This window comes from Lonchura striata, chromosome 13 (assembly GCF_050655825.1).
Source record: "Lonchura striata isolate lonStrDom1 chromosome 13, ASM5065582v1, whole genome shotgun sequence".
Lineage (NCBI taxonomy): Eukaryota > Metazoa > Chordata > Aves > Passeriformes > Estrildidae > Lonchura > Lonchura striata.
In genome coordinates this window covers 2,072,858-2,096,051 of record NC_140715.1, presented here as the reverse complement: position 1 = coordinate 2,096,051, position 23,194 = coordinate 2,072,858, and the positions used below count along the sequence as shown (strand labels likewise).

The window sequence follows — 23,194 nt, the reverse complement described above, 5'->3', positions numbered from 1 at the left end:
AAGGGGAAGGGGAAGGGGAGAGAGGGGCTGAGAGAGCACTGGCTGAGAGAGCACTGGCCAAAAGAGCCAGCTAAGAGAGAGAGCCTGGTCCCACCAGCACACTTAACAAGGAGATTCAAAGTGGGCATGGAATAAGATTTGGGCCAATGGGATTACAGATACATGACACTTCAGAGGAGGATTACAGGCTTGGAATAAATCATTTATTTTTGGGGGGGTGAGCCAGAGCATACCATTTAACTAAAATGTAACACCACACAGCTCTGAACAGAACCACCCATGGGAAGCATCCACTATGTTATCCTTATATCCTTAAAGTTTGTTAATGTTTGTTATAGTACAAGTTTAAGTTTTGTTCAGCTAAGAATTGACAATCAAAATAACATCTCATTTTCCAGTACTGTTTCATACAGCACTCTCCTTGCAACCCTAATTGGGACCAAATTGAAGAAAAGGAGTTGGTACAATAAGGGTCATGGCAAACTGTCTCCAGAAGAAGGGAAAACCAGAGGTGGGAGGCAAGACTGGATCAGGAACTACCTCCAGGAAAAACTCTCGGAGCACCGAGAAAACCCCTGTGGATCAAGAGGTGAGGAGGCCAGCCTGTACCAGATTCCCACTCGTAGGAAGTGTAGGAAACACTTGTGAGAAGTGTTACTATCCCTTGCATAGAGCAGATACAGTAAGTTTATTAATCAGAATACACATCAACATGAATCCCGAATGTTTTGACCACTCCCAGTTAACAACCTGTAAAGAGGATAATAAAATATATTGGCTGGCTAAAAATACTGCAAACCCAAGCCAGAGGATGTCAGGAGAGTGCCCTATGAAAGAAAGATGGATATGTTTTGAACAAGAAAGTGAAACCAACTTACAGGACACATTCAAAGAGAAAGAAGTGCACTTCAAAAGACAAAGGGATAGAGTGGGACAAATATATGGAAATAATCTTTTTATCTATATGGTAGAAAAGATTATGAATGAATTTATTTTGACTGATTGCTGGGTGTGCAGGGGGACACACTTAAATGAAATTTGGCCAAGGGACAGTATCAGTTTAGGTCCCCCTAGACATTTAAAAGGAATTACATCAAGAAAAAGCATGGTAGTACCCAAAAGAAGAGAAGGAGAGTGGAAGCTAAAATCAACAATAATAGGGGAAAAGTGTTTATCAAGAAAACAGAAAATGTATACTATAGAAGTAGGAGAAACACTATGTAAAAGATATCTAGCAGCAAATTACACACACACCAGGCAGATCCCAGAAATCCCCCATTCATATTGGTCAATAGAAAAAACTGAAAGTAGATGTGTATACAGTGAAAACCAAAAAATGTTTGAATGCTTAGGAGATTATATTAACCCATTCTGGGCAATAGAAACCCTATCCAAATATTTGAAACACATAACAAGTCGAGATTCTAATTTCTGGTATACACCAAAAAATTTATTTTGGATCTGTGATAACGCAGCATATGTTAAGTTACCAACAGGGTGGACTGGAAGTTGCACAATTGGAACAATAAAGCTATCCTTTTTCTTACTGCATGAAGATGCAAAATCAAACTTGGGACTCCCAGTATATCATGATGTGGCCAGAAAGAAAAGGAGCTTAATTGGTGGAACCCAAAATTGGAAGAATGAATTTGGACCCCACGAAAAAAACAAAAAAAAAAAAACAAAAAAAAAACCAAAACCTTATGGACTGGCTACCTGGGCCCAAGATGGATTCTGGAGGTACAGAACCCCAGTATATATGCTAAATCGAATCATCCATTTACAAGCAGTACTTGAAATAGATCTCTTAAACCAGCAGCAACAACAAACACGATCAGTGATTTACCAGATCCGATTGGCAGTGGACTACCTCCTCATAGAGGATGAAGGGATCTGCAGGAAATTTAATGCTTCAGAATGCTGCCTAGAGACCAAAGATCATAGTCATGTAATGAAAAACATTACTCAAAATATTAGAAAACTAACCTATGTTGAAAAGCAGACTCCTATTGGTGGGACAACTTGTTTGCTTGGAACAGTAAATGGTGGAAGAAATTGGTCTTCTTTGTAGTGTGTGCACTAGCAAGTGTACTATTTCTACCATGTGCAATTCCATGTCTAGTCCAGAAAGTAACTAGTATTGTCCAAAGCACCATCATGCTGAAAGGTAACGTAGAAGGGAAAAATGATGAAAAACTAAAAGAACAGAGTGAACAGAATGCCAAAGACACGCTTGAACAGTAGGAGAAACTGAGAAAAATAGAAGTTGAACATTAAAAGGTTGATTCAGGCTGGAAGCTTGATCAAATAGTTAGAGGGGGGAATTGTCAAAAACAGGTTAGAAATAGGTTGTAAAATCGTTAATAATTGTTAAGCATGTACTATTAAAATGTTTGGCTATTATATTGTAAAAGGGGTTAAGAAATACAGTACTCAATGTACCATATTACACCTAAGTAAAGTGCATCCCCTCACCCCAACATCCCCAGGCAAAAAACGAGCCAGCCTGGAAAGAACTGTAATGGGCCATTTAAGCACCTTAAACCTTCATACAAATGAAGGATCCCAACAACAACCAATAAAAAGGAACATAAAAAGTATAAAAAGGGGCCATCCAACCCAGTGAATCTGTGCAGCTCCGCCTGGAATATGAGAAACATTGCTAGCCAAGAAGGGAAGAAAATACAGTGCCAGCACTGCAGCATCCTTACTCATTGAGAACACTCTAGCTCAACCCATGGGCCCTCAAAGCTTTAAGCTTTATAATAAATGCAGAAATCACTTTAGTGTGCTCCCATTTATAACAATTATCATAGATATATATTGTAATATTGGCTTTTCACAAATATTAAAACAAATTTTTTATGTGTGATATTAAAGTAACTTAGCTATAAAAATACAGTTTTTTTTCTGTTGTTAATAAACCTTAGACATAATAGTGAAATAGCTGATATAAGTATGCTTTTGTTGAAATGCCTGCTTGATGGCATAACATCCAATGAACAAAGGATAAAGACACCCATTACAGTTATGCCAATTATCAGCACTCACCATCTGAACAGAGTGTGGACCAAGGCCCAAACTGGAAGTGATAAAGAGAAGGAGCCAAAACCACAGCCAAGAAAGACATAAGCTCTAAAAAGGGAGACCCAAAGAGGGCCATGTAAAACAGTTCCTGGAATATGTAAACTAGTTCATGGATATGCATAAGGAGCTATGAATATGCAACAGGCTGATGTAAAGAGAAAAGGTATGTAAGGGGTATCCCCGAAAGTCAGGATGTTCTCTTGGCTGAGTGCCAAGATGCACCCAGCCATAATAACCTTTGCTCTGTGGTCCTTGTCTCCTGTTGTCCTTTATTTTAAAATTTTCACAGGAGTGTGAACATGTTTTTCACAACTGTTAGTCAAGACCTTTTTCTTATAAGGTCATGTTCTGAGTTCATCTTTCTCATTGGACCTTATGCCCCTATACCTGACTGCGTTTGCCCTGATCAGGGCTCTTTGGAATCTAGCATCTGTACCTGCACCATGTTTGTTATTTTTGTTATTAAATGTGAGAAATGAGACTCACTTCCAAAAATTTAAAATGTTTATTAAAACCTTATCAAAAAAATACAACAGAAGACCGAATAGAGAAAATATTAGGGCGCTGGGAGCAGTGGACTTTTTCCCACGATGTGCTCATCCACACAATGGATGTTTTGCCTTTTAACCCTTTTGGCACCACCCAAAGTTCTGTCCATTGACTCCTTCACAGTCCAGTGGTGGAGATCACTTTCTTATATCTTGCTTGGAGGTCAGGCATTGCCATAGTAACAAGCCAACTCTCCCAAGAGAGCAATGCAAAAGGGAGGGAACATAACTATAAATCTTTAAAACTTCTCTTAGCATATACATAGTATTAGTCCTTCAATTGTGAGAGTCAACCATTTCATTAGTCATTTAACACACTAAATTATTAGCCACCTCCTCCCAGCTAAGCTGAACAGAGGGATCACAATGGGTTCCTAAGCCCATATCTGGTGCGCCAAGAACAGGGACCTCACACTGAAGGACCTCCTCGGTTTTGGTTTGGCTGAGTCTTGGCAAACTGGTAGGACTTTATTCTCTGCTGTGGATTAAATCTTAAGATGACATTATTGGAAGCTGCCTTTGGGATCTGATTTGGTTCTCCTTGTTATGTGTAGTAAATATAATTCGTGGCATTCCTTGTATGAAATATGTAATATTGGATACTTGTTAGATTATGCCCGTTGTATTAGTTCCCCCCCGGCCCTTGCAGGCAAGACTGGGTGTATATTGGAAACTGATTTACAAATAAAAGGATGTGGCTCGGGCAGGAGATGGGCCATGTCTGGACTCCAGGTGTTGACCATCGGGACTCCAGGTGTTGATCATCAGGTGCTGATCGTCGCGTAAACGGCCCAAGATGGATATCATGGAAATCCTCAGACAGATACATGTGAATGCAGCCTTCCCATAAATCTCATTAGGGATTCACCTACTCCGGACACTGAATTATTCCTCCTCATCACCAAAAAAAGAAAATATTATTAACCTACGGACTCTGAATAGAAGAAAAGACTGATTGCTGAAATCTTGGCCTCAGGCGGAATTTTCCCTATTAAAACCGCTTGGACCAGGATGGAGGTGTGTGGGCATACGGAAAAACCTCTCCTGAGGCTGACTCCTTGTTGCACACCCAGGGTCAATTCCCAGGCTCAGCACTGTCTTTTTCCATGGCTGGCTAGATAGAATTTGACCGCTAATAAAATTATTTTTTTTTATTTTTAATCTGTCTGAATAAATTCTCATTTATGACATCCTGGATGCCTGCCCCAAAAAAAAACAGGTAAGCAGAGAAAAGGATACACTTATTCCCACCTGATCCTCCCTTTACCAGGTGGGAATGCCGACCTAATCCTGATTAAAAAGGGAATAAGACTGTCTAGACCTCAGAGGAATGTTTCTGGACTATTTAAAATACTTTTAGCAGTCAACGGCATAAAAATCCAAAAACGTGAGTTAAAAAGCTTCCTAAAATGGTTGTTGCAAAACTTTCTTGCTGTTTTCCATGAAGAAACCCCACCTGGTTCCACCACAGCTGCCGCAGCCCACGGCACAGCACTACCAGCTGCCAATCCGGCTCCCCTCAGAACAGCAGAAAACAGCACAGACTGTGGTGTGTTCTCTCTGGGATTTTGGGATTCTGTGGGGGTTGCCGTTGCCCTTTATGACCTGGCAACCAAGGGATAGTCTCTTGCAGTTTGTCTGCTCCCTGCTTTCCACACAGTTTTCAAAGCACTTAAGGCTGAAAAGTTCCGACCCCCAGCACCTGTCTCCCCCTGCCCTGCCAGTGCAGCAGGACTCTGGGCAGTCTGAGACTATCCCACCACAGCAATCCCTTCCCAAACCAGGACTGCTTCCAGCCCTTCTAACCCCGGGAGGGAATTCGGGAGCAGATCTTGTTGCATACAGAGGAGCCAAAAATTTTAGCTACTCCTGCTTTCTCATTTTCTCTCCCTTGTCACACCTCAGACTGCCCTGGAATGGGATATGGGATTGAGAATGCCCCTGACTGCAGACAAACCTAGACACAGTGTTATAAATACATATTATAATACTGTTTTTTCACAAATATTAAAATGAATGCTAAATATATTATGTTTAAAAACTTTGCTATAAAGATACTGGTTTTATTTCTACTATTAGCTAAACTTAGACATAGTAGTGAAACAGCTGATATAGTTATACTTGTGGTTAGAACTGCCTGCTTGGTTGGGATAACATCCAATGAACATATGATGAAGACCCCTGCACTTGACATGCCAAACTATCAGGGTCTACCATCTGTAGAAAGTACAGACCAAAGCCCAAGCTGGAGGTGGTAACGGACTAAAACCCCAGCCAAGAAATGCACAGGCTCTAAAAAGGTGGACCCAAGGAGGAGCCATGCTAAACAGTTCTTGGAACATGCAAACTAGTTTGGGGAAATGTTTAAATATGTATTATTGTTTCTGAATATATGGCTGATGCAAAAGGTATGTAAAGGGAGTCTCCAAAATAGGAGGCATGCTTTTGGTTCAATGCCACATACCCAGCCATTAAACTTTGCTTTATTTGTGTATCCTATTGTCCTTTGTATTAAAGTTTTACATTTTTACAGAAGAGTTAACCTCATTTTTCACAACAGGTTACTCTGCTACCCCATATCCCCTTCTACCTCCTCACCTTGGGATGTGAGATGCTGGTGGCCATGCCATCTTGGACCCCTCCCCCCATATCTTCTACTGTGCCTTTGCTACCCCAATCCTCTCCAATTCATCTGAATACCCTGTTGCATTGCCTGCCAATGACTCTGCTAATATGTACTCCTTGCAAGATGATATGTCGATTCAGGTTTCACCCCTGAGTTCCACCCTCGCTGCCTCAGGTCCTGATGCTCCTGCTCTAGACTACAACTCCCAGCATGCCTTACACCACACCCCTCCTGGGGAAACCACAACCACATCCACCACAGTCCTGGAAGCCCTGATCCCCAAAATAGTGGTGCTCATGCTAGACATGTGAGCAGAGGTATCAGAGGACAAAAACAACATTGTGCCTGCACCCCCTCCTCCTCAGAAGAAGACCTCACTTCTCCTGTGAAATGACCAGGGTTTATGCCTTTATTAATGTTCAGCTCTTTATTAATAAAGATCAGCTGGGCAGGGGGCTCAACACAGAGCTCGCCCCTGCTGCTGTAGTTTTTTCCAGGTAGCCGAAGGGGGAAGAAGGCGTGCAGAGTCTGTCACTGAAGTCTTCATGGCACAGTGGTAGCTGAAGTCCTGATCAGCAGACTGTCCTCTCTCCTTTCCTGATGGCACACTGGTAGCCAAAGGGCAAAGAGGTGTGCAATCTGTTGCTGAAGTCCCAAGCAGCAGACTGTCCTCCCTCTTTTCTGGCTGGTAATACCAGGAAGATCTGCCTCTTAGTTCCTGCTTCCCACAGCCCAGTCTAGTTTAGTCTTCTGTAGGTTATGGTGACAGATCAAACGTCGATCAGGGATGTGTTTCCAGTTTCCTCAGCCAGTGCACATATCTAACCCCCTCTACTGTGTTTAGTTTTCTATTTAGGGGTGTCTTTATCCCCAAAACCCACTCCCATGATTCCACAGGTTCTTCTATTTGCATCTTAGTCCTAGAATGGTGTGTGGGGGGGGAGTTTAGGTGATCTCTAGGTGGTTTAGAAAAAACAGAGCAATTAGCTAATTAACATTTCAATATCGGTACTTAGCTCAAGCCAGCAGTGTCCTTGTATTGCTATGGAACCAAGGCTGACCACAGTAAAACACAGGAGGGGGAGGATTTGCCCTACATGGAAACCTCTACCCTACAGGGATATAAAGGGACTAAGTAAGGCTGCCAAAAACTGTGTAGGAAATTTTTATTTCTTTAACAATGTAATGCAAGCTACTTTCTGTATATATCTTTTAACCCCTCATTATTTAAAACACGTGGTGACTGTGCTGCTATCCCAACTAGAATACACTCTGTGGGAGAGGGGGTTGAAGAGACTGTTAATTCAACTGTTGTTTGTTGAGGACCAAGCAGGGTCAGTGTAAAGACTACAACACCTAGCTGGAGAAGAGCTATATTCCCATCCCAATGAGCAGGCTGCAAAACTTCTGAGTGCAGTACTTGATGATATTAAAAATGCAGCATTCATGCCAGTGCCTGTATAGTAATACACCTGTTCTAGACTTTGTAATTATAAAGCGAAGGCCTAGCTTTATGCTTGCACAAAGCTGAAGTCTTGCCTTCCCTTCTCAAGAGTTATTCACAGGCAATTGTTCATCATATGGATAGTATACTTATTGCAGCTGGAAATAATTCATCTTTAGATGCAACTTTAAAAGACACCATCACAGCTATCCAAGAGGCAGGACTGACCATTGCAGAGGAAAAGATACAACAAACATCACCCTAGAAATACTTGGGACTCAAAATTTACTCTCAAGACTGTACAGCATCAACCACTGCAGATAAATGAGAAACGAGAAACACTCTGTGATAGACGAGAAATGCAATGGTTGACTCTTACAATTAAAAGGCAAATATTATGTATATGTTAAGAGAAGTTTTATAGATTTATAGTTATGTTTCACTTCCTTGCATTGTTATTGCGGGATGGCCTGGGTAGTCGGGGCATTTGGGAGGGTTGGCTCATTACTATGGCAATGCCTGACCTCCAAGCAAGATGTAAGAACGTGATCTCCACTGCTGGACAGCAAAGGAGTTGATGGACAGAACTTTAAAAAGAGCCAAAAGGGTTAAAAGGCAGAACATCCATTATGTGGATGAACACATGGTGGAAAAAATCCTTTGATCCCGGCACTGTAAAATTTTGTCTATTCAATCTTCTGTTGTATTTTTTTATAAGGTTTTAATAAACATTTTAAATTTTTGCAAGTGAGTATCATTTCTCACAATGGAGGCTCTTTCCAGGATATACAGCCCACCCCAATGACCCTAGGAGTTTTCAAAAGAGGTGCACCCCACCACAAGTCTGGCAGAGTCTATTGGACCCTCTGAGGACCACTGGTGGTCGCAGGTTGAAGGCACAAACACATCAATAGACTGGATAAAGAAAAGAGGGGAAGGGGAGTGAGTACTATCCTTGTAACTGGTTTTGGCCAGATTGTAACTCCATAATTCTGGTGTATGAAAATCAGCTTCAAACAAGTAAAACACGAGACCTGTCCTGTTCTGATGAAGCATCAGGATATTGGATGGCTGAAAGGAAAAAAGAACAGCAGGACACCTGGAGGAAAGAAAATGAGGACCCTGTAGATGAGGACTCCATGGCCTGTGGGACACATGAAATTGAAGGATTTATGGGGACATGGGAGTTGGGATTGAAGCGATACGCGGAATAAATAAATAGACTCTACAACTTGAGGTAGTTATGAAGTGGGTATGTATGTCAGCATCCGGCAAATGTGAGATATCTCTCCGAAAACTAGTGCCCCAAGCCTTGGTCTGCCCAAATCTTTATTCACAAAGTTGTTCCATATGTAATACATTACACAACTTTTCCATGTATATTTAAGCCTTGGCCCTGCCTGTCCTCACCTCTCATGCTAAATAGGTCCATGCCCTTCTAGGCATGCATGGTTTGCTGTGGTGGTCCTGTGGGAATCTCTTGGTGGTCTCTTGAGGCTGAAGATTGTGATCTTCCTCATGATTGAACTTTTGAACTTTTCTCCTTTGTGCATGTGCTTTTGGTCCTTTGGTGCTTATCTAAGTATGTCTGTCAGTCTTGATAGGCTTGGAGACAGAGGAGTCCCTTTATCTGGGTTCTTTGCATCTCTTGGTATTTTTCTTTATGCAAGAAGCTTTAGAAATTTGGATTTTCCTTTGTCCTTTGTACCATGGCAGACGTTTCTTAAGTAAAAGGTTAAAATTCAACACATAATTTTTCAAGCTAAAATTTAAATGCTTAATTTTGTTAACTCAAGTGAACTCCAAAAATCTCTATTTCAGGATGACCACATTTGTGTTGGGATGGGGAGCTGCAGCAGGGTTCCCAACCTGTCCATACAAAAGGAGTCAGTGTAAGACTCCACATGGTGTGGTAGTTCATGCAGTGCCTGAAGCGGTGCTGACTCTGGTGCGCAGCCGGCTCTAAAATTTCAAGAGGAAGCTAAGGCCAAACCAAGGAAGGAAAGTTGGGGTAGGCTGGCTGCCAAGCCCAATTGCGGTAGGGTGGATCCATTGAACCAAGAGGGGGAGTCGAGGCAGGCAGCTGCCAAGCTGACTCACAGTGGAGTACAGCCACCAAACCGAGCGGGGAAAGTTGGCGGGCTGGCTGCCAAGCCGAATTGCAGCAGGGCAGAGCTGCTGAGCCAAACCAAAAAAATGTTGGGGCGGGGCCACAGCTGAAGCTGAGCTGACTTGGACCAGGGGCAGGGACACAGCCGAGCTGAGCCAGGCAGGGCAGGGAGCAGAGTTCAACCTTGGGACCAGAGCATTGAACCAAGGAGGAGAGGAAGGGCAGGCATCAATCTGGTTATATGGAAGTCCCTGGATCTTAAGTGGTTATTTTACTTGTCAGAAGAGGCAAAACTGTTTGTTTTTTTTTCCTTTCTCTTCCCTTTCCTTCTCTTTCCTCATTTCCTTGTTTCTTTTTCCCCCTTTTCCTGTACCCTTCTTAGGGAGGTAAGCTCTGTCAGGAGGGCCTGTGGTTGGAAAGGCAGGCTCTGTTGGGAGAAGGTCTGCGATCAGCCAGTCAGGATGTGACTATGGGTGAGTAGGAAATCCACAAGGGGACAAATAGAAATTGAGGAGCTATCAATAGGTATACCTCCAAATAGCCCACTGGCAAGGAAACTAGCCCGGTGGAAGTATAACCTCAATACCAGCGATAAGGACAAGCTCAAAATGATTCAGTACTGCATGGCAGAATGGACCAGAATAGAAATTTGGAGTGATTATGTACACTGGCTGAGATATGGATCAAACGAAGGGTGGATTTGTCAGGCATTAAACATCCATATAAGACCTAAGAAACCATTCAATCAGGAAGAGAGCGACTACACTGCCTGCTAAAAGGGAAGACTTCACCCTGGAAGGTGAGTGTTTTTAAGGTATCAGAAAAGAAAGACTGGGATCTGTTAGAACACTTCTTCCCCCCCACACCTCCAGCAGCTCCAACTGCACCTCCTCTGCGCCCTGGCAGGCATAGCCAAAACACCAGAAACAGAGTGGCACAATGAGCAGAAAGCAGATCGGGAGATGGGAACTAAGCAGAAGGATTATATCCCCAGAGGGAAGTACCACTGGGTGGGGTGCAGGGAGGAATTGGATTTGTAACTGTACCTCTCAGTTCCTCTGACATAAGAACGTTCAAGAAAGAATTAAAAAGATTACTGAAGGACCTCATTGAATTAGTGGAACAGTTAGACCAGTTTCTGGGGCCCAATATTTATACGTGGGAAGAAATGCAATCAGTAATGACCATGTTATTCACACCAGAGGAAAGACAAGTGATCTGGGCAGCTGGGATACAGATATTGAAATAGGGAGCATGTGCAAGGACTTCCTGGGAACCTGAAAATGCTCACAGTGTGCCCCAACTGGGACCACAACAGCACTGGGGGAAGGCAAGACATAGAAGAGTATCGAACATTAATTATAAGAGGTATCAAAGAGGCAGCTCCATGAAATCAAAATGCTCATAAGGCTTTTGATGAGCAGCAAAAGAGCGGAAAAAACCTCAACAGAGTGGCTAGAAAGACTGAGGAGAAATATTAGGCAATATTCAAGGGTTGACCCTGATACAGTGGCCAGACAGATCTTACTAAAGATAAATTTCATCACTCACACTTGGCCAGATATACAGAGAAAGTTAGAAAAGTTACATGGTTGGCAAGAAAGGGAATTAGAAGATATTTTAAGAGAGGCAAAGAAGGTGTATAGAAAGAGGGACAAAGAGAAGGCCAAGGCAAAAGCCAAGGTAATGGTAACTGCCATTAGGGAAGGAAACCAGCACATAAAGAACAACCCATGTAAGGGAGAGGGACCCCAAATGTGAGAAGATAGATGGAGGGGGGAATGCAGCTCCTTGGGACTAGACACAAAAAGGAGAGTTTGGGAAATAGGGGAACCTAGGACCAGTTTGATTTTACTGTAAAGAGAATGGGTATATCAGAACAAATTGCCCCCAGAGGGAAAAGGACCTAAGGGTTCATGAGACTGAGCAAAAAGGAGAAGTGGAAGATTAGGGGTGTCAGGGGCTCTACCTCCTGGGGACAGAATACCACCAGGGGCCCTTGATAACTTTAAAAATAGGTCTCAGGAGGGAGAATTTGAACTCTTAGTAGACACAGCAGCTGAAAGAACTTGTGTTTGTAGAATTCCAAAGGGGTGCAAAAAGGGTCAAAAAACTGTGCAAGCAGTAGGTGCAAAAGGGGAAGGGTTCAAAGTCTCAGGTATAAAGTAAGTAAAGTTTGAAGGGACAAATAAAATAAGGACTGGGGATGTCCTATTAGTTCCAGAAGCAGGGTTCAATTTATTAGGATGGGATTTACAGGTGCAGTTGGACATTGGATTACTCCCAGAGAAAGAGATAACGCTAGTAAAGCTTCTTCAATTAAGGGAAGAAAATGAGGAGAAAATTAATAAAATGTTGTAGGCAAAACCAAAAAACTGAGGTAAATTAAACATGAAACCTATAATAATAAAAATAGTTAATAAGAACCATCCAGTTCAGGTCCGACAATACTGTCACGATCTGCTAGAAACAAGTAGGGTGTCATGATAGTTCATTTACCGATCCTAAAAGTGCAAAAAGGCAAACAGCAGGGGACTATCAGTTTAATCACAACAAATGCACTTTTATTGTGGTACCAACAGCAAATGCAATAGAGGGGGCAGAAAGGAAATAAAGGATAAAAAGAAAAAGAGGGGAAAGGGGATTATAGCTACCACCGTCGAGATGAGATCTTCAATGCTCCAGCCACATGGATTCACTGTGATCCGTGGGGGTTAACGGAAGTCATCTCAGAAAGTAACAGTTTATATAGTCTTTAGCCAAAGTGAGTGGCATCTGGCCAGAGGTGGGGAAGATTAATGGGCTATTGTGAAGACACCCCTTGGTCTGTGAAGCAGGTGCTGGCATGCGGGGACAAGCCACTGCTTGTCAGAACCTGTTCAGAAGAGTGTTCTGTGTAAGTGAGTGTACCTGCTAACAGTCACTTGGCAAGCGTGCACCTCAGCCAGGCCAGAACTTCTGTCAGAGGTCTTCAGGGTCCTTCTGAGGCAAATGAAGGAAACTTTGGACCATCTCTTACAAATACGCACTCTCCCTGGAAGGGAGATCAGGACTGCAGCCAGTGATCCAGGACCTACTCAAGAAGGGGACCTTAGAACCATGTATGACCCCCATAATACACCCACATTACCAGTAAAGAAGTCAGGGGGGACTTACAGGCTTGTCCAAGACTTGACAGCAGTGAATCAAACAACAGTGAATCAATACCCAGTAGTTCCTAACCCCTATACACTACCGAGTAAGATCCCCCCAGTACACCAGTGATTTAGTGTGATAGACCTAAAAGATGATTTTTGGGCTTGCCCACTAGCAGATGAAGGCAGAGATATATTTGCCTTTGAATGGGAGGACCCTGATTCAGGGAGAAAGCAACAGCTTCCATGGACTAGGTTACCCCTAGGGTTTCCTGAATCCCCAAACCTATTCGGTTAAGTACTAGAAGTACTCCAACTGTTCTCCATCAAACTTGAAAAAACTTATCCAATATGTAGATAATTTGCTTCTCTGAGGATGAGAAGAAAAAGAAGTTCAGGAATCCACCATAGCATTGTTAAGTTTTCTGAGAAACCAAGGACTTTGGGTATCAAAAGGAAAACTCCAATTTGTAGAGAGAAAAGTAAAATACCAAGGACATGTGGTTTGTCAAGGGAGCCGGGAACTGAACCCTAAGAGAATTATGGGGATAGTCTCACTTCCATGGCCTAAAACTAAGAGCCAAGTTAGAAGGTTTCTAGGCTTCTTGGGATATTGTAGGCTATGGATTGAAGGATACACACAGGTCATCCAGTTCTTGTATGAAAAGTTAGAAGAGATTAGGTGGGAAAAAGAAGATGAGCAGAAGTTTGAAGCTTTAAAGCAAAATTTAGCCCGTGCACCAGCATTGAGTCTTCCTGCCTTAGACAAACCCTTCTATCTGTTTGTAGATATAGAAAAAAGAGTAGCACATGGAGTATTAGCCCAAGACTGGGGAGAATCTAGGAAATCAGTGGCTTATTTATCAGAACTGCAAGACCCTGTCAGCCAGGGGTGGCCAACCTGCATTCAGGTGGTGGCAGCAACAACCCTACTCAAAAGAATGTGAAAAATTAACCTGTGGGGGAAAATTGAAAATACATACCCCACACTCAGAAGTCTCCTAAGCCAAAAGGCTGAGAAATGGCTCACCAATTCCCAAGTGCCATGATGCCATCTCAATAGATAATGATTTAGAGCTAATCGTGAGTAACCAACTCAACCCTGCCCAGGTTTTGTATGGAGAACCAGGTGAGGAATTAATACATAATTGCCTAGAGGTTATAAACTATCAAACTAAAGTAAGAGAGGACCTAATTGATCAACCACTCCAAGGAGGGAAACGATTGTACATTGATGGATCTTCACAGGTAATCCAGGGGCACTGTGGGTATTGGGCTACACTATAGTGGATGAAGGGTCAGTAGCCATAGAAAAGGCAAAGTTACCTTCCAACTGGTCAGCCCAAGCATGTGAGTCATATGCCCTAAAATGAGCTCTGGAAACAATAACACAAAAAGAGAAGAGGAACAATATATACAGACTCAAATTAGGCTTTTGGAGTAGTGCATACCTTTGGAAAAATTTGGGAAGATAGGGGGCTATAAAATTTAAAGGGAAAGGGACTGATTCACAAGAAACTTATTTCAGAAATATTAGAAAACTTACAATTACCAGAGGCAGTGGCAGTAGTGTATGTTAAAGGTCATCAAAAAGGGGTGACTCAAGAGGCAGAATGGAACAATTTTGCAGGTTTTGAATCTAAAAATGCAGCTGAATCAGGGACAGAAAAAATAATTATGATATTAACCCCCATGAGAGAAAGGCAAGAAGTCCCCATATTCAGTGAGACAGAAGAGGAAGAACTCCTTAAAATATGAAAGAAAGGTCACAAAGGGAAGTGGAGATTAATAGATGGGATGCAAATATTCAATAAACCCCTTGCCAAGAAAATGCTAGAAGGCATACATGGGACAACACACATGGGGTACACAAGCGCTAAGTGATCTATTTCTAAGGGACTGGGCCTGCATAGGAATTTTTGGAATAGCTAAGCAAGTAACTGAGCAAGTAAAGTGTGTGACATGTCAACAAGTGAATAAGAAGGCCACGAGGAAAACACCCAGAGAAGAGTGAGTATTAGCCTTACAACCCTTTCAAAATATCCAACTAGACTTTACTGAGCTTCCCTAGGAAGAATGGTGGAAATTTTTGCTAGTGATAGTAGATAACTTGACTCATTGGGTAGAAGCGGTACCCACAGTTAAAGCCAATACCAATGTTGTAAGTAAAACACTTCTACAATTAATTATCCCCCGATATGGGATGGTAAACAAGATTGATTCAGACCAAGGGACTTATTTCACATCTAAGAAAGTTGTTCAAGCCCTGGGAGTAAAATGGGAATTACACACTCCATGGCATCCACAGAGTTCTGGTCATGTTGAGAGGATGAATCAAACTCTTAGAAGAACTCTAGTTAAGCTGATGAGTGAAACCCGAATGTCATGGATAAAATGTATCCCTTTATCCTTATTAAGGATTAGAACCCAATCCCAGTCAGATCTGGGAGTCTCACCCCACGAAATTATGTTTGGCTATCCTTCCTGACCTCACCTCAGAAGGTAACCGCCTATGAGGATGGGGAAGCCAATGCCAAGAAATGTGTCTATAGCACAATCCTTAGAAGGGCTAAAACATAAATGGGCAATTCCTCAAACTACCACCCTGGATTTCAGAATCCATAATATTAATCCCAGGGATTGGGCAATGATCAAGTCATGGAGAGATCAACCTCTAACCCCTCAAGTGGGAAGGTCCCTTTCAGGTTCTGCTCACCACCGAATCAGCTATGCAAAATGCAGAGCAGGGATGGGCTCGTGCCAACAGAATTAAAGGCCCAGTGGAAGAATCCAAAGAATGGACTATAACATCCAGCCCAGGTGAAAAGAGATTGGCTCTCAAGCAGAGACCAAAAGACAACCAGAAAAACAAGACATCCAAAAAGTAGAGTCAAGCTTCCACCCACCAGCTCAAGAACTGTTTTCCTGTTTTAATGGGCAAGAATTAAATGTATCTGCTGAGGGGAAGTACACAGGGGACCCTAAGAGGTAATGGGGCAGCTTCCTTAAGAACCACAAATAAAGTAAGACAAGGAATGGAGGGCAATATTGGGTTGGCCCCTTTGTTTGCTACCAAGAAGATTCCATAGCCCTGCTGCTGGTAGCAACCCTGTAGGCATCGTAAGGTAGGGACAAAAAGGCCATGCCAGACTTCTGTTATTCCTCAATTGTCTTTTAATACAAAAGGGACTAGAGGGCAAGACTGAGTTGGCCTCTGTACTCACCACTAAGATACACCTACTATGGGTAGCAACCGCACTGGCAAGGTAGATGAGAGTTGAAGCCATATTGTACCTCTGTAATGTCCTTTTGTTCATTCTGAATGTGTGTCCAAGGAAAACCTGAGATTTTTTACTTCGGTTTCCACTGTCCCTGCCCACATCAACAGGTGCTAGCATGACTCATTCAAGAGATAAAAAATTTTTTGAGGTAATTGTTTGAGCCAAATGACTTACAGAAAAGGAAAAGGGGGGTTTCTGATAGATGAGGAATGCGCTAGTTGACTCGCACTATCGCAAAGTGACAAGGCAAATATTTCGCAAATTAAAAGGCAAATATTATGTATATGTTGAGAGAAGTTTTATAGATTTATAGTTATGTTTCATCCCCTTGCATTGTTATCACAGGATCGCCTGAGTAGTCAGGGCATTTGGGAGGGTCGGCTTGTTACTATGGCAACACCTGACCACCAAGCAAGATGTAAGAAAGTGATCTCCACCACTGGACAGCAAAGAAAGAATTGATTGTCAAGACTTTGGGAGGGGCTAAAAGGTTAAAAGGCAGAACATCCATTGTGTGAATGAGCACATGTTGGAAAAAAATCCTGTGCTCCAGGTGCTGTAATATTTTCTCTATTCAGTCTTCTGTGGTATTTTTTTATAAGATTTTAATAATCCTTTTAAATTTTTGGAATTGAGTAGCATTTCTCACAACTCCAAGATTTACAACAACGATTGGGAAAATTAACTGGGTCGGATCTCTTCTGGGAATTACTGACAAGGATTTGGTTCCGCTGTTTGCTTTCTTAAGGGGGAATTCTGGGTTAAACTCACTAAGGCAGTTAACTGATGAGGCAAGGGATGCCTTAAATAAGGTATCCCATGCCATTCAAACTCATCAGGCACCCATTACTGCTAGCTATCTTGGGAAAAGGACCCCAAACCCATGCCTTACTTTTTCAATGGGACTCCAAGGCATCTGATCCTTTGTTGATTTTAGAGTCAGTTTTCCTACTCCACTAGCCTGGTAAAACTATAACAACTAAGCCAGAGATGATGGCTCAGCTTATTTTAAGAGCCAGGTCATATTTACTTTTTCTTGCAGGAAAAGATTTCTCCACTACATTCCTATCTACAACTACTCTATATCTAAATTGGCTATTGCAACAGTCAGAGTGCTTGCAAATTGCACTTGAAAATTTTACTGGGCAAATTTCAATCAATTTCTCTAAATATAGGCTGTTGTGTTCCTCCCTTAGGCTGATTCTTAAATCTTTAAAAAGTGTTGTACCCCTTGATGCACTAACCAACTTCACCAATGGATCAGGACGGTCCCAAAAATTTGTTATAAAGTGGCAAAACCTTATAAACACATAATTGGGAATCTAACATTAAAACAGTAGAAGGTTCACCCCAAATAGTTGATTTAGCTGCAGTTTTTAAAACTTTTTCCAAGTTCACATGTCCTTTTAACCTTTAAACTGATTCTTCTTATGTTGCAGGCATTGTCGAGAGAGCTGAAAATTCATTCCTAAAGACAGTTTCTAATGATCAGTTATACTCTTTGCTTAAAACTTCATTTTTGTTCTTTCTCAGAGACAGAATCCATATTTTGGCATTTCTGTTCTGACACTTCCTTACCAGGATTTCTATCCAAAAGCAATAGACAAGCCAATACCTTAGCTATGAACATACACACTACACTTCCAAACATCTTTAAGCAAGCATGGCTCAATCATGCATTCTTCCACCAAAATGCACCAGACCTAATACTCATGTTAATATCACTAGAGATCAAGCTAGAGCCATTCAGCCACTACATGCCCTGAATGCCAGAAATATTCTCAGCCATCTATTGGAGGAGGAGTAAATCCTAGAGGGCTTCACAGTTTACAAATTTGGCAAAGCAATGTGACCCATTATGCGTCTTTTGGTTGCTTTAAATACATACATGTTTCAATAGACACTTTCTCAGGAGCAATCTTTGCCTCTGCTAACATAGGTAAAGTGGCAAAAAATGTTATTAAACATTTTCTACAAGCATTTTCAACTCTAGGCATCCCACAAGAAATAAAAACAGATAATGGACCTGCCTATGTCTCCCAGAGAACACAGCAATTTTTTAATCTGTGGGGGATCAAACATATCACAGGCATTCCACACTTTCTCATGAGCCAATCAATTGTTGAGAGAGCACATGGGTCTTTTAAATACCTGCTAGAACAACAAAAAAGAGAAATAGGAATGTTATCCACAGTTGAAAGGCTTGCTAAGGCCACATATGTATTCAATTTTTTGAATAGTTCCTTAATGGAACCAAATCTCCCAATTATCAGGCCTTTCTCTAACACAACGCAGGCACAATTAAAGGAGAGACCTCCAATGTGATCTTGACAGGCCAAATTATAGGACCCTTTTTCTCTGATTCCTTCTGGGGAAAAGGGTATGCTTGTATCTCTCTAGGTAAAGGACCTCAGTGGGTTCCAGCAAAGAACATCATGCCATATCTGAAGCCTCTGCAAAATCACCAAGAAGCTCTAGAGGAGGAATCCAGAGAAGAACCTGCAGAAATGACACCCTGAGGCTTGCAAATAGCCATCTCTCACTTCCTATCTATTGCTATTTAATGTCACTGTTTTCTTAACCCCTTAAACATTATTAATTTTTGAGTTTAATCCACAGGTTGTTCCACTGGAAATGGCTCCTAGGGGAGTCCTGCTCACTATACCCATCCTGATCGATGCTGTGCTCCTCACTAAGGCCTGGGAAGTCCCACAGCAAAGAAAAATGTCTGGGTTACATTAGCTAACATCACCAAGCAGGAAACCCTGTGTCTGTCAGTAGCCACCCCTGATAATCACTTTTCCGCCTGCTTAATTGTGTTACCAATCAATGTGTGGCCCGTAAACAAGGATGCCATCCATGTTTTGCCCCCCCACAAGGAATGGATTCACAATCCCATTGATAGCTGGGATTACTGGGCCAGGAACTTACTGCACGCACCACTAGAACCACAAGAATTTGAAATTCTAGGCTCTGTAAAAATGGATTTTTGTGTTAGATTTCATTATAGCAAAATTACTCCTGATTTATTATATACTATCATTAATGCCAACGCTATAAGAAACAACCAAATACATTGTGGGATGCTTCCAAACATCATCCAGTCTATAAAAATGAAAGTACCTGGTGTAACTACACCCATCATTTCCTGGTCCAGTGATTCACCGATACAGTTACCACCTGGGACATTTCTCATTTGTGGAGACAGAGCATGGCCTGCCATTCCATCTTGCATTAAGGGCAGGCCATGTAGCTTAGGGAGGCTTATTGTACTAGTGTTAACTGGATATGCCATATAACCAAGTCCCGGGATTGACTGACAGGGGCTTCTCCCAATCAGATCTCTTATGAAGCTGCAAGCATTTCACTGGCCAGATCCCAAAGGGGCGTGAAGCTCAGACGAATGAGAATATCCAGAACGGGTCTTTCAAAATACCCTTTATTGAGTGGGGGGGAGAGGGAGGCGGGCCGTGGAAAATAAATCTCTCTGTTGCCACACAAACATTTGGGGGTGCACTGTGTCTTTGTCTCTTTGCCCCTCACCCCTGCCACATGCAACCTAACACGTAGTGACCTCCAAAGTGATCAGGACTCAGCCAGAGCCTGGCACAGAGCATAGGAGACAGACAGCATAACAGCTGGTTTTTGGTCTAGATCAGAATTAATAAACAGCCTGAGAGCTGTGAATTGGAGTAAAACCTGGACTACAGGACATCAGAGCCTGGATTGGTGCTTGGAACCGGAGACAGTCTGAGAGCTGTGAACAGCATAAAAACTAGAACGGTGTAAAAACCAGACTTTCGGTGAAAAACCGGGATTCACTGGCTAGACAGTGGTAAAAACCCCTCTTGGCAGACAGCAAAGTACTGCGAGGGTTTAAAAACCTGTTCTGTGGGCTAAAATTACAACTGAAATCATAGGAGCTTAGCTATCAGGACCAGAAAACACCGTGATAAAAGTATTGATTTTCTTCTTTCTAAAACGAGGGATTCTTTCCCTGGGGAGAGAGGAAACCCCGGCAGATGCCGGCATTATCCAGGGAGCCGGTGGGATGCATTGCAAAATCCAACCATGTGGAGAGATTTAAATGAACAGGGTCTATGCCTTTAATAGTGTTCAGCTCTTTATTAAAAAGTCAGCTCGGCGGGGTGGTGTTGTAGCTTTTCCGGTAGCCAAAGGGTGAGAAGGCGTATAGAGTCTGTCCCTGGAGTCTCCGTGGCACGCTGGTAGCAGGAGGTGAAGAGGTGTGCAGTCTGTATCTGAAGTCTCAGCAGACCATCCTCTCTCCTTTCCTCCTTGAACACTGGTAGCCGCAGGGTAGGGGGATGTGCAGAGCCTGCTGCCGAGGTCCAGCAGCAGCTATCCCTCTCCTGCCCTCCTGGTAACACCAGGAAGAGTATCTGTTTTCCTTGTGCCTGCTTACCACAGCCCAGTCCAGTCTGGTCTTCTGCAGGTTATGGTGACAGGTCAAACACAGACCAGGGACGGGGTTCCCTTTTCCCCAACCAGCACATCCATCCAGCCCCCTCCACTGTGCCCATCTTTTTCATTTTGGGGTGTTTTTCATCCCCAAAACCCCCTCCCATGATTCCACTGGATTATTTTGCATCCCAGTCCTAGTTTGGGTGGGGGTAGGTGATTCCCAGGAGTAATTAGGTAATTAACATTTCGATGTCAGTACTTGGTTCGAGCCAAGTGTCCCAGCCAGGCTGTTTTGTTCATAACAAGATGGAGGCCACCACAGCCCTGGCTTCTCCGAGATGCTCTGTGCCCTTCCCAGACTGCAGTAATTACTATGCAGCCAGTTCGGGCTATCATATCGCTTACCCAGGCAGGCACACCATGCCGCCCTGCTTGGGGGAACAGACCATGTGGCGGGTGCTTCTGTCCCCCCAGGGCTGCTATGCTATTCAGCCGTTCCCACCCCTCCGGGACCAGAAGAAACCACACGGCCATCGCTCTGTCCGTCCCATGTGATCGATGGGATGTGCCCCAAACCCTTCAGTTGGCCTGGCAGCACCCCCCATGCAGCTGTGGTCATGGGGAGAGATCCCGCCCCTGATCCGGCCTCCGTGGGATACAGCCACACCTCCGGAGGGAGCGGCCCCACCACCGAGCCTGCCTCAAAAGAAGGCTGCATGTGAAGCATGGGAGAAGCATTTGTGAAGGTGCTGCTCAGGAAAAGGCAGTGCAGGGAGACAGGCGGGGTTGTGGCACCACAGGGGCAGAGACGGTCGAGTCTGCCCAAAGAGATGGAGTCGAACACACGGGTTGCAAGTCTGACAGCAGCTGAGGTCAAGACACACTGTCACCCAGACAAGAGAGAAGCCAGCAACTGCTTGCAAACAGACATTAACTTTCCTTCCTTACAAAGCATTACAACCACAATACCTCCTGATAAATCAAGGCTTTCATGTTACAAAAACTCTAATAAAGACACTGAAAGGTTGCCATACAAAAGTTATGATAATGTACAGCTCTTTGTAAAATATGCATTATAACTCATGGTACAATATTCATTATGGATGTTTGCATTTGTTAGAACCAAAATTAACAAGCCCATGATCGGTAAGGTGTTATATTTCTGCCTCAGATAATTAATGCTGTGTATCAGGGAAGCATTAGTGTGTGTATTATTATGCATTTGTTATTGTTGCACTGTTTCAAGAAGGATAAATAAGATCCAGGGAATATCCACTAAGATATACATAGCAAAATTAATTTATCATAGGCAAATTTCAGTTGCAAAGTTCTTCAATTGACATTTTGTTACTTGTTGTAATTTAAAAAAAAATTGAAAGTCAATTACTAAACTACTAACAAAATTTCTAGCTTCTAACAAGGCAATAAGGGAGTATTGCCTACACTGTGATTCATATTAAATTTTTTTTCATTTTGTTTTGCAGTAGATATTAATAAAACTTGTTTTTATACAGGGAATCTCTCCCAGCCAAGTCATTGGACTGATCAACCAATGAACCTGGCTAGTAAATATTCTGTGGGGGGAGAAAAACCAACTTAACCCTTTTCCTTTCGAGACAGGCATAGAGGCTTTGTCTGGAAGAAGCCCTCCAGGCTTGCTCATAATGAAAAGGAAACCTTTAAGCAACCCCCTACCTTATTAATACTATAAGAAAATGCATGCTTTATTTCTATTTCTACCTATTATACAAAGAAAAAGGGGAAAAAAGGTTAGACAGTTGGAATTAAGGTACACGTCCCTTTTTGAGTTTTGGGTGCTGTCATGTTCTTATGTTTTAAAATAAGTCATATAACAGTACAATATTCCTATGAAATACAAGGTAAAGGACACTGGACAGCATTCTGAAGTCTCTTCCACAGAACAGTGGATGACCTACCTCATGGACAATCAATATAAGGACTTGACTCATTTACAAATAATTTCTAATGTTTACAAACTGATTTTCTGTTTACAAACTGTTTTACTCTTTACAGATTGTTTTCTGGGTGTTGGGTTCTTCAAGGGATAAATGGGTTACAGATTGTCTTTAATAGCTGTGCTTTTCTATAAGGGTTAAATGGGTTAAAGGTTGAATAGTTTTTCTTTCTTTAACGTTATAACATAAAAGCATTGTGCCTGTGGCCTGAGTCATCCCCCAGCAGTTATGGACCAGAAATGGTGCAGCTTCCATGCAAATTTGGCAGTGCTGTCATTTGTAAAGGGCCCCTACAGATAGGTAACAGAAAACTAATTACAAATTTTATTAAACAAAGAAGGGTTAGATGTTACCAGATATCACATACCAAGCCCTGGAATTGACTGACGGGGCTACTCCCAATAATATAGTTTATAATGCCACAAGCACTTCACTAGCCAGATCCCAAGGGGGCATGGAGTTCAGACAAATGAGAATATCCAGACTGTGTCTTTCAAAATGCCCTTTATAAGGGAGGGCGGGGAAAAATAAAGTTCTCTGTTGCTACACAAACTTCTGGGAATGAG

The 23,194-nt window shown here is 42.6% G+C and overlaps 1 protein-coding gene across 4 annotated transcripts in view; it reads right to left on the bottom strand.

Annotated features, from left to right (window-relative positions):
- Positions 1-23,194, bottom strand: part of LOC146766105 (uncharacterized) — a 143,401-nt gene that overhangs the window by 38,686 nt on the left and 81,521 nt on the right. The window lies entirely within an intron of this gene.